Source organism: Erinaceus europaeus, chromosome 6, assembly GCF_950295315.1.
Source record: "Erinaceus europaeus chromosome 6, mEriEur2.1, whole genome shotgun sequence".
NCBI lineage: Eukaryota > Metazoa > Chordata > Mammalia > Eulipotyphla > Erinaceidae > Erinaceus > Erinaceus europaeus.
In genome coordinates, this window is record NC_080167.1 from 11,463,920 (window position 1) to 11,478,964 (window position 15,045).

Below are 15,045 nucleotides of genomic sequence, written 5' to 3' on the forward strand. Positions count from 1 at the left end.
ATGTGGATTCAGTCGGCTAGGAAGGATCATCAGTTTCCCCAATGAATGGGTACTCACGAGATGCACCACGGGAAGGTCGATCCAATGCACCCAACATGGGTGAACATGGGCATTGACAGGTCAATCCATACTCCCAGTCTGTCTCTTTTCCTAGTGGGGAAGGACTCTGGGGAGGCAGAGCTCCAAGGCACACTGGTGGGGTTGTCTGTCCAGGGAAGTCTGGTTGCATCCTGCTAGCATCTGGAACCTGGTGGCTGAAAAGTTAAAATACAAAGTCAAATTGTTGAACATTCATGGACCTAAAGGATGGAATAGTGCAGATGAAGTGTTGGGGGGGGGGTCCTCCATTTTGTATATAGCTAGTAGGCATATTTTAGTTATATTTCAAAGGTCCTATAGCTATACTAGTGTTTTGTTTTTTGCCTGAGCCTGAAATCTGATATGCCGGTGGATCCTAATTATTGTCTGGGGAGATGACGTCATGGCTGAAAAAGGAACAGAAAGCTTGGATCAGGGAAGAGAGTAACTCCCTAATATGGGAAAGGGGTATAAATATCGTTGACTGTACACCCCATCAATTTGATGTGATCTGGGGCGCATAATTGGCTTAGGAGCCTGTGTGACCTTTGCATCCCTCTAGATCTGAGCTCACATTCTGTGGTCATGAGTAAGAACATTCCATGCTGCCCCCAGTGTCGACCCATCCTCCTCGGGTTCTTTTGGAGGATGGAACATTCTCTACCATTACTGATCCATGTTGAGGACAAGGTCCTATGGGGGCCCACAAAGGGGTCTATTTTGTTGTTCCTGATAGAAATGACCAGTAATAATGGAGGGATTTATTCAAGACTAGGCCCATCCAGTCTGTTTGGGAAACTCAGGACTCCCCAATTAGGGTCCCAGCTGGTGGAATGCCCTGATAGTGACTAAAGAGTCATCGTTAAAGTATGCCAGTCTCTTGCCCTTATTTAGCTTTTGCAGCCCTTGCTTTGATGAGGTTAGCTTTGGAGTGAGAGAACTGTAATAGGAAGTAGGTGAGGAGGGTATCTAAGTGTTCACTATTTCATTATGAACTTGATACTGACTCACTACAGACTATTGTATATTTTTGCTTTCAGGTATATATTTTACCCTAATTTATGGATACATGTGAACATATGCTCTCTTATGGGACCTAGTCTATACCTAGGTTTTGGGATTTTGTTAGGAAGTGAACCTCCTGGAATGGAAGTAGAGAATATCATGAAAGGAAAGGTCTCACCCGAGTGATGAGGGTGAAGGATTGGCATTCCATGTCTGACATCTCTGTACACAGTCTGAGATGAGATAATCTAACCTAATCATTGCATTGATTAGGTTAGAATCGGCGGATATAATATCATTTGGCCTGAGTTGAGAGAAGCATGCAGGGAAGTGAGCCCCACCCCAGAGGTTCCAGGATTTGGGAGAAACATGGGCTCTATAGAGGAAGGGGTGATTCCTGTCGTCTTAGGGTTTAAGAAGAAAATAGTTATTGCAATAATTACATTGTTTGGCAATTGGTGTGTATGATACAGCATATCCTAACAAAGGGACTTTTCAAAGTTAACCCATCGCCATAGTTTATGTCCTTTGTAAGAATAGTGAATTAGTGTTTTTTGAGCTGGGTGTCAACAGGTCTGATTCCCACAGATTCTGAGGTGATTCAAACTTCAAGTAGCTACCCAGTGCCTAAGTTTGGGGGAGTGGTATCACTGGTAGGGGCTTTGGATCAGTAGAACCAGATACTGTGTATCAACTTCTTGAATTAAAAGCGCCAAAGACCTTGTTAAACCAGTGTGTATGAGCTTATAGACAGACCTTCTCTGCTTCAGCTTGACATCCAAGAAGAAATTCTGTTAAGGGACATTTAGTTTTAACAGACAACAGTGTGATACATGATGTAAAACAGTCACACAGTAGTGACTTCAAAGTATATACAGTTCAGCATACAGAGGTAAAAACCATGGTTTGCTGGTAGTGTTTCTAAAATGTGGGTAAAGTGCATGCAAACTTGACAGTTGACATGCCAACTCATCTAGGCCTCTAGGCCATATGAGCACTGAAAATCATTGAAACTCAACATTGGGAATTTATAGTAAAGATTGGATATAAAACTACATTGACAACCACATTTTCTTATAAATGTACCATTCACTAATTACAAAATAATACAGTGACTAAGGCAGTTTCATATGAGACTTAGAATCACATAATAAACCTTACAATAAATCTCCAAGAAGGAAATGATAGTTTGACCCTTAGAATTCAAGGACAAGTAGCCTAAAACAACCCAATAAACACCAACTCTCCCCATCATTTACTTAATGAATGACATAATGAAGGGGCAGGTTAGATGACACTGGTAAGGCATTGACACGCCAGTTATATAAGTTCTGAAAATCAGTGTAAATTTCAAGACTAACGAGACCCACCAGCTGCTAACTCTCCTGCTAAAGGTGAAACATGAGACTCGCTCCCTCATCCTCTGCCTGCAGAAGCATGGGGACATGACCTATAACTCATCTGCCAGGGTGACATATCCTTTAATCTTGATGGTCTATAGTCCTCATACTGGCCACCTCCTGTTCCAAGCACTCATGGCTGGCATAGTATCGCTTCCTGACAGACTTCAAGGCCCCCTCTTGGCCACTGAGGATGTGCTTTGCCACCTGACCTTGCTATAACCTCCCTCCCCAATATTCTAAGAGGTGACCCCCAAGTCCTTATCTTCAGGTCCCAGTTAATTCAGACTGCACACAAAATACTATTTGTCCGCCATAAGATTAAAAAAGGGCTTCTAATTATTCTATCTCTACCAATAAAGTGGTCATCCACCATGTATTCTAAGACGCCATCTTCGATAATGATGGGAAGGGTAAACACGCGGGGCAAGCAGACTGGCACCTGTGTTCTCTGCCTTCATTGTTGCCAAGGCTCCTGATGCCTCTGTTGCGCTGAGTGGGAAGGGCAGGAACGTTTTGGGGGGTTTAGTCAGGAGCTTTGGCTGTGAGGTTTTTCTCTAGTGAGAAGACTCATCTATGTCAGACCTCTTTCCCAGTTCTGAATGACTCCAGGAGTGAAAGGCAGCCCTTGAGGAACTAGAGGAAAAGTGACCTGAAGTGCAGAAGTTGGTGCACGAGTCTGCTGCTTCAAACAGCTGGAAGAAGGTCCCAGGCAGGTGGGACTCCACAATACCCACTCTACCTACATATCTTCTTGAACCTAAAGAATCATCTCAAAAACTGAGCCAACCTCCTCTACTTCCAAGTACAGCTTGGTCTCCTCTCTAGAACCCTGAATGAGGATCCACTTGCAAGCCCTTCTTGAAGATGGCAGTGTCACCAGAGAAGGTGGGCCTCCCACACAGAGCTTGTGAAGTGTCTGCAGCATTAAGTCCTAAACCTTCAGTTTTGAGGGATCAGAGGAACTTGGTCTTGCTTTTTTGCAGACTGGGCTGTTGTTGCAACTACTCTCCTGGTGGCCTGAGAAAATTTCACACATTCCAGGCACCCTCTATACTGTGTGGCAGTAACTGTCATGCCTTGTGATACACAGGCCCAGCAGACCCTCCAGCTTGAATTACTGTTTCTCTCTGCTAATCAACCAGATGGTTAATACTTTCTGCTACCTGGTTTCTTTTTTTTTTTTTAATTTAACTTTATTCATTGGATAAAGACAGCCAGAAATTGAGAGGGAAGGGGGTGACAGAGAGGAGAGAGACAGAGACACCCACATCCCTATTTCACTAATCATGAAGTTTTCCCCCACCTGTGAAGTTTTCCCCCTGCAGGTGGGGACTGGGAGCTTGAACTAAGGTCCTTGGGTACTGTAACATGTAATGGGCACCACCCAGCCCCCTGCCTGGTCTCTACATGGCTCTTTCTACTGATAAGAAGTATCCTTGATTCCCACATTGGAGCCTAGGTCTCCAGTAAACCTAATCACATGGAGTTTGGAGAATATGAGGAGCTATTCAAATGCATGCTCTTGGCTCCTAGGTTCCCATGGTGCTTAATGTTGAACACAGAGAATAGAGGGTATTGTCTAGCTGTTGGTAGTTGGAAACACAACCTCTGATGCATTAAACTTAGTGTTGAATTAGGACATAGTTGGAGCTCTAGTGATGCAATCAGCACAAGGTACTTCTAGGATTAGGACATAGTGTAGTTCTACAAAAATCATATATAGTACACTACTTCTGAAAGAGTTCTGTGAGTGCCCTGAAACATTCTATATGAGCACCTGTAATATGACTAGCTGATTTCTGGTGTTTTACCACCTAACTCAGAGGAAATCTCTTTTAAGAGGTTGTCTGAACAAGCACATCAAGGGTCTACAATGCCCTGGCCTGCTGCTTCACCTCATCGTAAGAGGTGCGCACCTGTTACCCTCCATACAGACCTGTGAGCCAGTCACTGAGTCAGTCTAGAGTCTCAGACCATTTTCCAGAGCTGGTTCTACTGACTGTTCAATGGCTGTTTCATTTTCTATTGCTGGGATCCATGGAATTTTCTGAATCCCTGAAGTGTGGACCTTGAGTCTCTTTCCCGGGGGAGACAGCACATCTCTCAGAATTCCTCGGTAGTCAACACGCTGACACCTTCTCTGATAGATAAAATCTAGACTTCTCAAATGTCACCAGACAACATCTAGGCAAACCTAATTTGCGAAATGAAGACCTGTCCTCAGCTTGTGTCTAGAATGAGTTGGGGAGGGGTGTCCCAAGCTTTGAAGTATTGACTCTTCTTTACCTGTCAAATAAGTGGCTCATGGGACCCATGGACCCATCAGATGGTTCATACACACCATCACGCTGTGGGCCGTCCTCACTGTACAAATCTTGAGGGACACAAGCAGAAGTGACCATGTACAAGAACTGTTATTATCTTGTGGGCTCATGGACTTCTATTCCCTAGTACATAGGAGAGAGGGACCAGATTAAGAGCTTAAGATACTACCCTGATCTTCACCAGTGGCAGGAATGAGCTAGATGTTCCCATCATTCCGAAAAATGCCAGAGTTGGATCACTAAACCTGTCCTGGGCATTCAGATTCCTTTGGGAAATAAAAGCACCAAAGACCATGTGAAAACAATGACTGTGAGCTTACAAATACTTCGTCTTTTGTATGAAGTCCAAGAAGAATTCTTTTAAATTCTTTAATTCCATAAATAGTATGATACCTATTATAAAATACACACAGCAGTGACTTCAAAGTGTTTACAGTTGGGCATACAGAGCACAAAACACAGTTCACTGATAGCATTTCTGGTTTTCCACAAAATAGGGCCTTGCTGCCTTGTTTCATTCTGTACTCTGCCCCCTGAAAGCCTGCTGCCATAGCCTGGGCAAACCACAAGGTTTAGTTTCTGACCAGGTTTTTTCCTGATTGAATTCCTGTCTTCCTGTAGCTTACTCTGTGCTTAGCTATGTAGCCACCAAGTTGGGACCAGCTGCTGGCACAGTGACTTGTTCTTGAGTTTCTTCCTTAGCCCCTTCTCACCTTTTTCTGGCCACACACACCTGCACCCATCTGTGGCTGAATTTCTTCAGAAGTCCCAGTTCCAATTTGTGGTCCCAGGTGATTTTTGTTTTATCTAGTTGATTAGGGTTATCTGCTATTCCATGATCACACTTCCCGCTGGGTTGATTTTGATTTTTACATACCCAACCCCAACCCAAGTTGAATGCTTTCACTCAGCCAAGTGGGATTAATGAACCTAGAAAAAAACCCAACTCTGGACTCAATTATGACATACTGGGTGCTTTATAAGTCTTTCCTATAAAAAAAAAAAAAAAAAAAAACCTCTGGGTCAAATAAAAAAAAATCTCTGGGTCAAATCTGCTCACTAGAGAACTGTTTAACCATGTGGAATCTTCTTAACTATAGGACTTCTTTGCCTCAAATACACATGATTCTGATACTCTTCCCAAAATGAATACAGGATTTCAAACTCTGGGTGTAGCGCTTGGTGTGATATCAGCCCTGGAGTCACTAGACAGAATTGTTTAAGGTAGGCATATTGGAGCAAGACGAGCACAGATGAGTAGGGTAGGTACAAGTTAGGAAGAGCTTGGATGTCAGCATCTGAGTACTTTTCTGAATGGAAAGTCTTATCTTTATATTGATAACAACCTACTGATCAGGAGCTGAGTTGAGCTAACTCATGAGTATAAAGGTAGGTTATCTTGTAAATATCTCTATTTCTCCTAAACCAGTGGACAGGAATATGATTAAAATACTGTGACTTTGATACATGCCTGGGGACTTACTCTTCCATACACCTTTTGGTTTAAGGATCAACTAGGCCTAAAGCCTGCCCTCCCTATAGGTTTGCATTGTATGTGGTTAGTAAAAAAAAAAAAAAAAATTTGAATTGATAGTTCAGCTAGGGTTGAAGTGTTGACTTCCCAGTTACCATAGGAACTTGAAAGTCTTTCTTAGGAGCATCTTTATATTCTATTATTGGACGTTGCTGAGAGCAAAGTCATGCTGTGTATGGTTAAGTTCTTTATGGAACTCAAACTAGATTCGCCTCACATGGAATGGACTTGTCCCAATGAAGTGGAATGTCTTGAATTCTTTGGCTTTCCTAACCAGGCTGGGGACTTCTCAAGGCTGTCAGACATGTAAGCATCTCTATTCTCCATGGTGTTCACATTTGTCAGTGATGGGCTATAGTCATAACCCTACTTTGATAAATCATGCTGTGTGCAGCTGGGGGATCACTTTTAGTCTCTGGAGGCCTGATCTCAGCTCAGATATTCTATGAGTCTCTTTGGATCTATGACTGATCATTGGTTTAAACAGGGTCAGGCTGTGGATGGCTACAAAATTCCAACTAGATGCTCATTATGGACTGAAATCTTACCAAGGTGATTCTTTGAAACAAGTGTTTCTACAGGACAAAATCAACTGTGGTATCAATTTCTTGTGCAAGTATATATACCTGAACTTACACTTAGCTTTCAATTTAAATTCTAGCCCTTTTTTCAGCTGTTTTGCAGCACTATTGAAGAGATTTTCTTGGATAGTTAATTGGTTTTAAGTCAAAAGATTCGTGAGTCTGGGACCTCTGGGGGGGGCCTTACTTGTTACAGACCTAACACTGCATGTAAAGGGTTCTCCTCGTGCTGCTATAAATTCATATTGTTGCCATTAATATTGAGGGGTCTTAAAAAAAATCCCTCACGTTTGATTCAAAAGAGCCATGCTCATAGATTAGAACTTGTATTTATTTGCACGTAAGCCTTTGGGCCCTCTCAAATTGGATCCTAGTTGGACTCAAATCTGAGGGATATAAAACCTCGATCATGTTGCCTCCAAACTTTGATCTTGTACTACCTCTTGTGGACTCGTTAGCCATTAGCCTTTGCTCTCTAACTTCACTGCTCTAACTTTACTGTGTTGCCTTAAGGAAACTAGAAAGCAGAAACTGACATCACTAATAAGTCTTCCTTCCTCAGAGTCACACCCCCCCCCCTTCCAAGGATACTTCCATAGACCCATTTCTCTTAAATGACATTGGTGGAGGTAAGAGTTCATGATCATCAGGCAAAGTATGGACAGGAGTCTTCAGAAGCCATTTCTACATGGGAAATACCTGAAAACACAAATTGAATTATTAGTACAAAGCTTCTAGTATTTTCAGACTTCTGATGGGGTCTCAAGAAGGTTAACTTAGCAGCAGCCCCATTGGAGTGAGATGTGTTCTCATTCGTGGAATTTACTGCCACTTGAAATTGAAGGGGAAAGGTCTCTAACTTTAAATAAACTGATAAAATAGCACTCATGCTATTAAAATCTATTAAACCCAATTAAAATCTATTACCTCCCTTTTCAGTCGTTCTGAACTTATAGGCTCAAATCTCTGGAGGAATAAATCAAGTGCATCAACCTACCTACACCAATTGCTATGCACTCAATGCTTTGCCACTAATTTTCCAAGAAGGGCAAAGTGGACTGACCTATCCCTCAGTTTTAGGGGACTCAACCCTTGCTGTGTAACCTTTTTCAGAAGCGGTTGTACAACTGCCCAGCACCATGGGTGTTTCAGAAGGAGCTGAAAACCAGGTCTAGTTGCCCCTGCAGATGGAATTCCTGTTTCTGTCTGCTAGTGAACTAGGAGAAAGAGTGTAGAGATTACCTAGTCAGCATATCTAAAGCCAAATGTGTATCACATGCTTTGGTAACAATATTTTTTACCCTCATCCAGGGACAAAGACCTTTGAGTAAGATTAAGTGCATAGGAGAATAGACAGTATGTCACCAATCTGTCACCTGCTCCCTTAAATCCCATGAATGTCTGATACTGTAGTCTTGGGACCTCCCCTTGTGCCTACTTAGGGAATTAGTCCAGTGGCATGGTAGTTTTCATTACAAACTGCGATGTACTTAGTCCACAGGGTAGAACTACTACAGGGAACATGGCCTCTCCCTGAAGGATTCTCTTTCCTGCAGAAGTCCAGTTCTCTTAGTCTATTGTCACCTTGAAGGAGATCCTCTGGCATGTCCATCTGCATGGATGATGCCTTCTTCACCATGTGGACAAATGGCAGCTCCTGAGTGATGAGGGGACAGGCACAGAACCAACTACAATGGCCCAGTCTGCTGCTATACCCCTTCCAAGAAAGGTAACTGGGTCACCAGGAGAGAATTGTAGACAATAGGTGGCCATCTAGTGAGGCGAGCTCACTCCTGCTCTTGTTCTATGCTTGTAAACACACCCACACCTGGGCTACCAAGTCCATTTAGATGCACAGGTAAGGTGGTGGCAGGACAGGACAAGTCATATCACCTTAAAAATGACACCTTATTCTAGATAATCCAGAGAGGTGTCCCCTTCTGAACTAAATGTATCAGGAAAGCCTTGGGGAGACCCAGAAAATCATTTGAAAACTGTACACTAGGATGGGACTGGTAAAATCAGGCACAAGGTTTTATACACAAACATGTGATCCAGGATGTCATCCCACCTAGGACTGTTCTCTCCTGGCTCGCACTTGGTTTTATTTGGGGACTTGAGCCTTCTCAACAAATATCTGTTGTGAAGCCTGTCATTGAGGAGAGGGTCCAGGGTCTCAGAACTCTACCCCACTTTCGAGTGTATTTAGGTGGTTTCTGCAGGGTCTGGATTTCAAGTGCCTGTCTGTGATGTCCCTAGAATATTCTGAATCACTTAAGTTGACATTTCTAGTGTATTTCCCAGGTGGGAACAGCAAAGCTTCTCAGATGTCCCTTGTAACCCCACTGACAACCTCCCTGAAACAGTAGGTTCTACCTGGACCTTCAAATGCTATCAGACAAGATTCCTCCCTGGTTCTGGTTGGTTCCAGTTAGGCTAACGCTGTGCCCTCATGTTGGGCTAGCTACACAAGATATGACACAGGAACCGAGCTGGTGGTGGCGAGGCGGTTCCAATCTTTATTCATTCCCATGCCCCATCTCTTAAAGGCTGGAAAATGGAAGTGGCAAGTCGGAAATGGAAGTGACTTGACAATACCATACATGGTTAAGAAAGGGGTGGAGAAAGGTAAAAGGAGCTGGGAAAGGTAGGAACTTCCTAAGCAACTGTTGCGAGGGGTTTAACTGGTAGGATTAACAATACCCTGCAGGCAGGGAGGATCTTAAGGTTAGGAAAAGACTATATCAAATGAGCAGAATGGGTGGGGAAATAGGGAGGAGACCTTAAGTCATTCGTTAGACAAAGCAGAACATGGATATGTAGATAAGAGAACGAGCCATTGTATCAAGGAATGCAGGGTGAAGCAGGGGAGCTGGCTTAATGTTTTGAGGAATGCTGAGCCCCTGGAGGCAGAAAAATTCAGGGTCTCTGGAGACAGGGAGTAACTGACTGGGAAGCAAAAAACTGAGATCCGTACCTCTCCCCAGCTCAAACTCGGCAAGAGAGTCTGACAGGGAGATTTCGTTTCCTCCGTTCCCCATTTTTCAATGGGAAAAGCCTCACTACACTCAACCTGGTTCTCACAGTATTCCCAGCACCCTCAGGAATGTAGTATCTTGGGACTATTTTGAGAAAACGCTGACATGTCCCATGTGAGTTGACTTTGCTCCTTTTCTCTTGGATGTTATTTGGGGGGGGGGGGGGGACTTCTCTCTAGGCATCAGAGTTCTGAAAACAGCTCTGAATCACATCTCTGATCTTGGCTGTAATCTCTTTAGACTCCAGTTTGGTCTTCTGCCCTCTGACTTACCTCAGTATGTCCATTTGATTAAATTTTTTATTAGCTTAGAACACTAGGAAGTGGAAGGGAACTAGTGGTTGCCTTAGTGGTGAGTTCAAACTTGATGGGAGTTCTTTGCATGGGGCTGCTTTCAGAGCTGGTTCCCTTGAAGATATGATTTTGCTGAGAACAGAGTTCACAATGAGCAGGCAAAGGTACAGATAGAAGTCTGTAGAAGCCATGTATGTCCACATTTGAAATGTCAGAAAAGACTTGAGTTATGTCATACAAAATCACCAGACTTGTGATGGGATCCAAGGGGTTACCTTAGCAACTAAATGGTGTAAATAACGTTCTGGTTCATGGAACTTACTGCCACTTGAAATGGAAGGGGAAAAGGCCCCTCAACTTTAAAGAGTTGAGACTTTAATATGGTACCCATCCTTATGATTAGCACCCAATTTAAGTCATATCTTTTTCTGTGTCACGGTGCTTTTTGAAGCATTGCTTTAGGAGCCTGCTTGGATTGGCAGTTGGTTCTGAATGTCAAGATATTTAAAACTAGGTGTCATCAGGACCTAATTTGTCCCAATCCCTGGAGAAGGTAATCCAGACTTCAAATGCAAGCACAGAATATGAATTGTGGGGGTGGAGGGAAAGGTCACTGGCAACTGGAATCCTGGTGACTTGGGTCTTGGATCAGTGCTATCTAGTATTAAGTTCATTTTTTTAGAACTGAAATGACTGCAAGATTATATAAATCAGACAGGGAGCATAACAGACCTGGATTGTTCTACAAACTGAAGTACCTCATAGAGGTTACTGAAGACAGTCTCATGAGTAAAGAGAAATCCAAGCTCGTGAACACCCAGCTGTTCTGTCTACTGCAGTGCAGTCAGTGATCTCATTGGACTCCCTCAAATAGGCATGGAGTGAACTACACACTCATTTTCGATGATTCTGACCCCTTGCTCATCTAACCTTTGGTTAGACTGGGTTGTATAATTGCTCAGTCCAGGAGCATCACAATAACTGCCATCATGTTCTGCATACAGGTAGAATTGATATTCTGTCCTCTAGAGAACTTCTAGGAACCTAGAGAGCTACTGAGTCTGGAGCCAAATGCATGTTACACACCATGATGATATTCCTGACCCCCACCCACCCACCCAACCCAGGAACTAAGAACTGAGTGAGATAAAAAGGAATGGAGAAGGGGCAGCTTGTCCCAAATCTACGTAACCTGTTCCTTTGAATCCCATGGATGTCTGGAACTGTAGTCTTGGGACACAGCATTCACCACCCCTTGTGCCTAGTTAGTCCAGTGGCATGGTAGTTTTCATTACAAACTGCGATGTACTTAGTCCACAGGGTAGAACTACTACAGGGAACATGGCCTCTCCCTGAAGGATTCTCTTTCCTGCAGAAGTCCAGTTCTCTTAGTCTATTGTCACCTTGAAGGAGATCCTCTGGCATGTCCATCTGCATGGATGATGCCTTCTTCACCATGTGGACAAATGGCAGCTCCTGAGTGATGAGGGAACAGGCACAGAACCAACTACAATGGCCCAGTCTGCTGCTATACCCCTTCCAAGAAAGGTAACAGGGTCACCTGGAGAGAATTGTAGACAATAGGTGGCCATCTAGTGAGGCGAGCTCACTCCTGCTCTTGTTCTATGCTTGTAAACACACCCACACCTGGGCTACCAAGTCCATTTAGCTGCACAGGTGAGGTGATAGCAGGACAGAAGAGTCATATCACCTTAAAAATGACACCTCGTCCAGCTATTTTGAGGAAGCCCAGACATGATCCACATGAGGTGACTTTGTTCTTTTCTTTGATATCTGAGGAAGTCTTAATATGTCCATCTGAGTTCTGAATCCAATCTTGGTTGTGGTCTTTAGATTCTGATTTGCTCTTAACCTTAGCTCTACATGTTTTTCTTTTTCACTGTAAATTTATGGCAGCCAGAAATCACTAGAAGCAAGTGGTTGACATCATTGGTGAAAGCCTCTGGTTTCTCTTACTTGCTTCATCCTCTCTCCACATGACTATTTCCCCTGAGGTGGGAAGCTATTGGCCTTAACCAGCACTTATGATCAGTAGGTAAAGATAAGTCTACAGACGTCTAACTGGAATGACCTTGACACAAAGGCCCCAGTAACTCCTGACTAGTGTTAGGATCCAATGGGGTAATAGAAAGAGCAACTCTTTCTTGAGTTTCTTGTGTATGTCTGCCACACATATGCCTGTACATGTTCTGTGGCTTAGCCCCAGGATGGCTGCTTTCTTATGATGCTCAGATCTATGCAGTTAGATACATGTGCTTTCTTCCTAATGCTGGTTCTGAAACCCCAGCTGTGAAGGTGAGGTCACCTGGCTTCCCAGAAATTCAGGGAGGTCATGTATCTGATTTCACAAGTCTAGGAAAAATCAGATTCAAGGTTCAAGCCCTCGGCTGGCTGACACTGAACCTGGTGCTCAAGTAATGGATAGACTGTGATTGCCACACAAGTCAACCATACATCCCGCTCCAGCAAGGATCTGACCCCCAGCATATCTGGGTAGGTTAGTGTTTGCTGGGGGGAGGGGGGACGGCTGGTGGAAGCACTGAGTGCATTGTCAACACTTGGCAGCATTTTTTGGAGAGTTGGGAGACTGGCTGGAATGGTGTAGCACCTAGGCCTTGAGAATTTTCTTCTGTGAAATATAGGAGTTAGGAGTCTACCAAAGTCTACACCTCATGGAACTAGTGGTTCCCATCCTCAGCCCCGATCTGCCCTCCCCAGCATGCCAGACATGTGTCCCAGTGCTGAGTAGCAAGACACAAGTGAGTGACAGGAAACTGCTCTTAAGCTCAGCGCTGGCTCTATGAGCCACTGTGATTGCTGGCAGAGCTGGGAACCCACTGTACAACTTTAGATCCCAGAGCAGTCTCCTCTCATGGCCACGAGGCCCCAAAAAGGTGCACTTGGCTCCCTGCGGTGGAGGGAGGAGTTAGTCCAGTGTCCCATGACTAAGCAAGCAGTGCCCTTCAGTGTCTCCACCGTAGTGTGTGCTGGTCTGCAGTCAGTGGGCTCTGTGGCACAGAAAGGAGCCAGACCCACAGTCTAAGGGAGTTCTGAGAAAGTAGCAATGAGATGGTCCAGAGGAAGGTAGGTACCCTAGGACTATGGGCATCATGAGAGACAAGGTGACTCTTGAAGCCAGGGAGGTCATGGAAGTGGAAGACTGGGCACCATCCCAGGATTGGGAATGTGATGTAGCTGGCATCAACTGGATAGCACCTGACTTCTTGACTTGAAGGTGTAATGTCAGCTCCTCACCAAGTCTCTGACTGCTCAGAGACCTCATGGAAATCACTGACTTGGACTGTTCTTTTCTGGTCTTTGTAATGGGTTGACTGAGCATTGCATGAGAAACTACGTACAGCACATCAAGACCTTACATGCCACCAGCAGTTCTTTTAACCAGATGACTCATAGTTTACTGTAAATCATTGTTGATATCGTAAAATTTGTTTCCTGCAAAACTCTCTCCCCCCCAGATTAGGCCCTCCTTCACCATCATGCACCAGGACCTGATACCACTTCCCCCCACCACAGAGTCTTTGCTTTGGTGAAATACACCAAACCCGGTCCAAGTTCTTTTGTTTCCCCCTTTCTGTTATTTCTCAACTTCTATGAGTGGGATTATCCCATATTCATTCTTTTTTTTTTTGGCTTATTTCACTTAGCACAATTCCTTCATGCTCCATCCAAGATGAGGTGAAGGTGATTGCTTCATTAATAGCTGAGTAGTGTTCCATTTCTTAGTCACTCATCTGTTGTTGGAAACCTATGTTGCTTCCAGGTTTGGCTATTATGAATTGTGTTGCTGTACACATAGGTATACAGATTCTTTTTAGGATGGGTGTGTTTGGTTTCTCAGGATCTATCTCCAGGAGAGAAATTGCAGGGTCCCTTTCTAGCCTGAGAATTCTCTAGTCATTCTCCACAGGGGAACAGGCCAAGCACAGCCAAAGAAATTGAAACAGTTGCCAGAGACAGTTCTTAAGAGACTGAGAGACTGCCTGGCTTTTGTGAACTGTGCTGAGTCCCACTGGGAATGTTACAGGCTAAGCTTCCTAGGAGGAAGGCTTAAGTTCAGTAAGAGAAATGCCCTTGTGTTGTAATTAAAATAAAGGTTTGGTTGTGTCGCATAATGCACTTGGCTGTGGTGTGGCTGGGAGCAGGTTTAAACTATCAAAGCTTTATTATAGTGGTACAGTTAACACGTGATGTTATAGTTTAGGTATGACAAAGTAAGCAATTATTGGCTACTCATGGCTGTTGAAAGTTTATTATTTTTTTTATTCATTAATGAAATAGGAGAGAAAGAGCCAGACATCACTTTGGTACATGTGCTGCCGGGGATCAAACTCGGGACCTCCTGCTTCAGAGTCCAATGCTTTATCCACTGCGGCAACTCCCGGACCACAAGTCTTGTTTACCAGCTAGGGTTGGTGGCACAGCGGGTTAAGCACACATGGCGTGAAGTGCAAAGACCAGTGGAAGGGTCCCATTTCGAGCCCCCAGCTCCCCACCTGCTAGGGGGTCGCTTCACAAGTGGTGAAGCAGGTCTGCAGGTGTCTTATCTTTTTATTACCCCCTCATCTTTCCCTTCCCTCTTGATTACTCTGTTCTACCCAACAATAACAAGGGCAACAAAAATGGGGAAAATGGCCTCCAGGAGCAGTAGATTCATAGTGCAAGCACCAAGCCCCAGCGATAACCCTGGAGGCAGAAAAAAACAAATACCAGCTAGCTGAGTCACACGTGTTCAGTTCCCAGGTGAGGC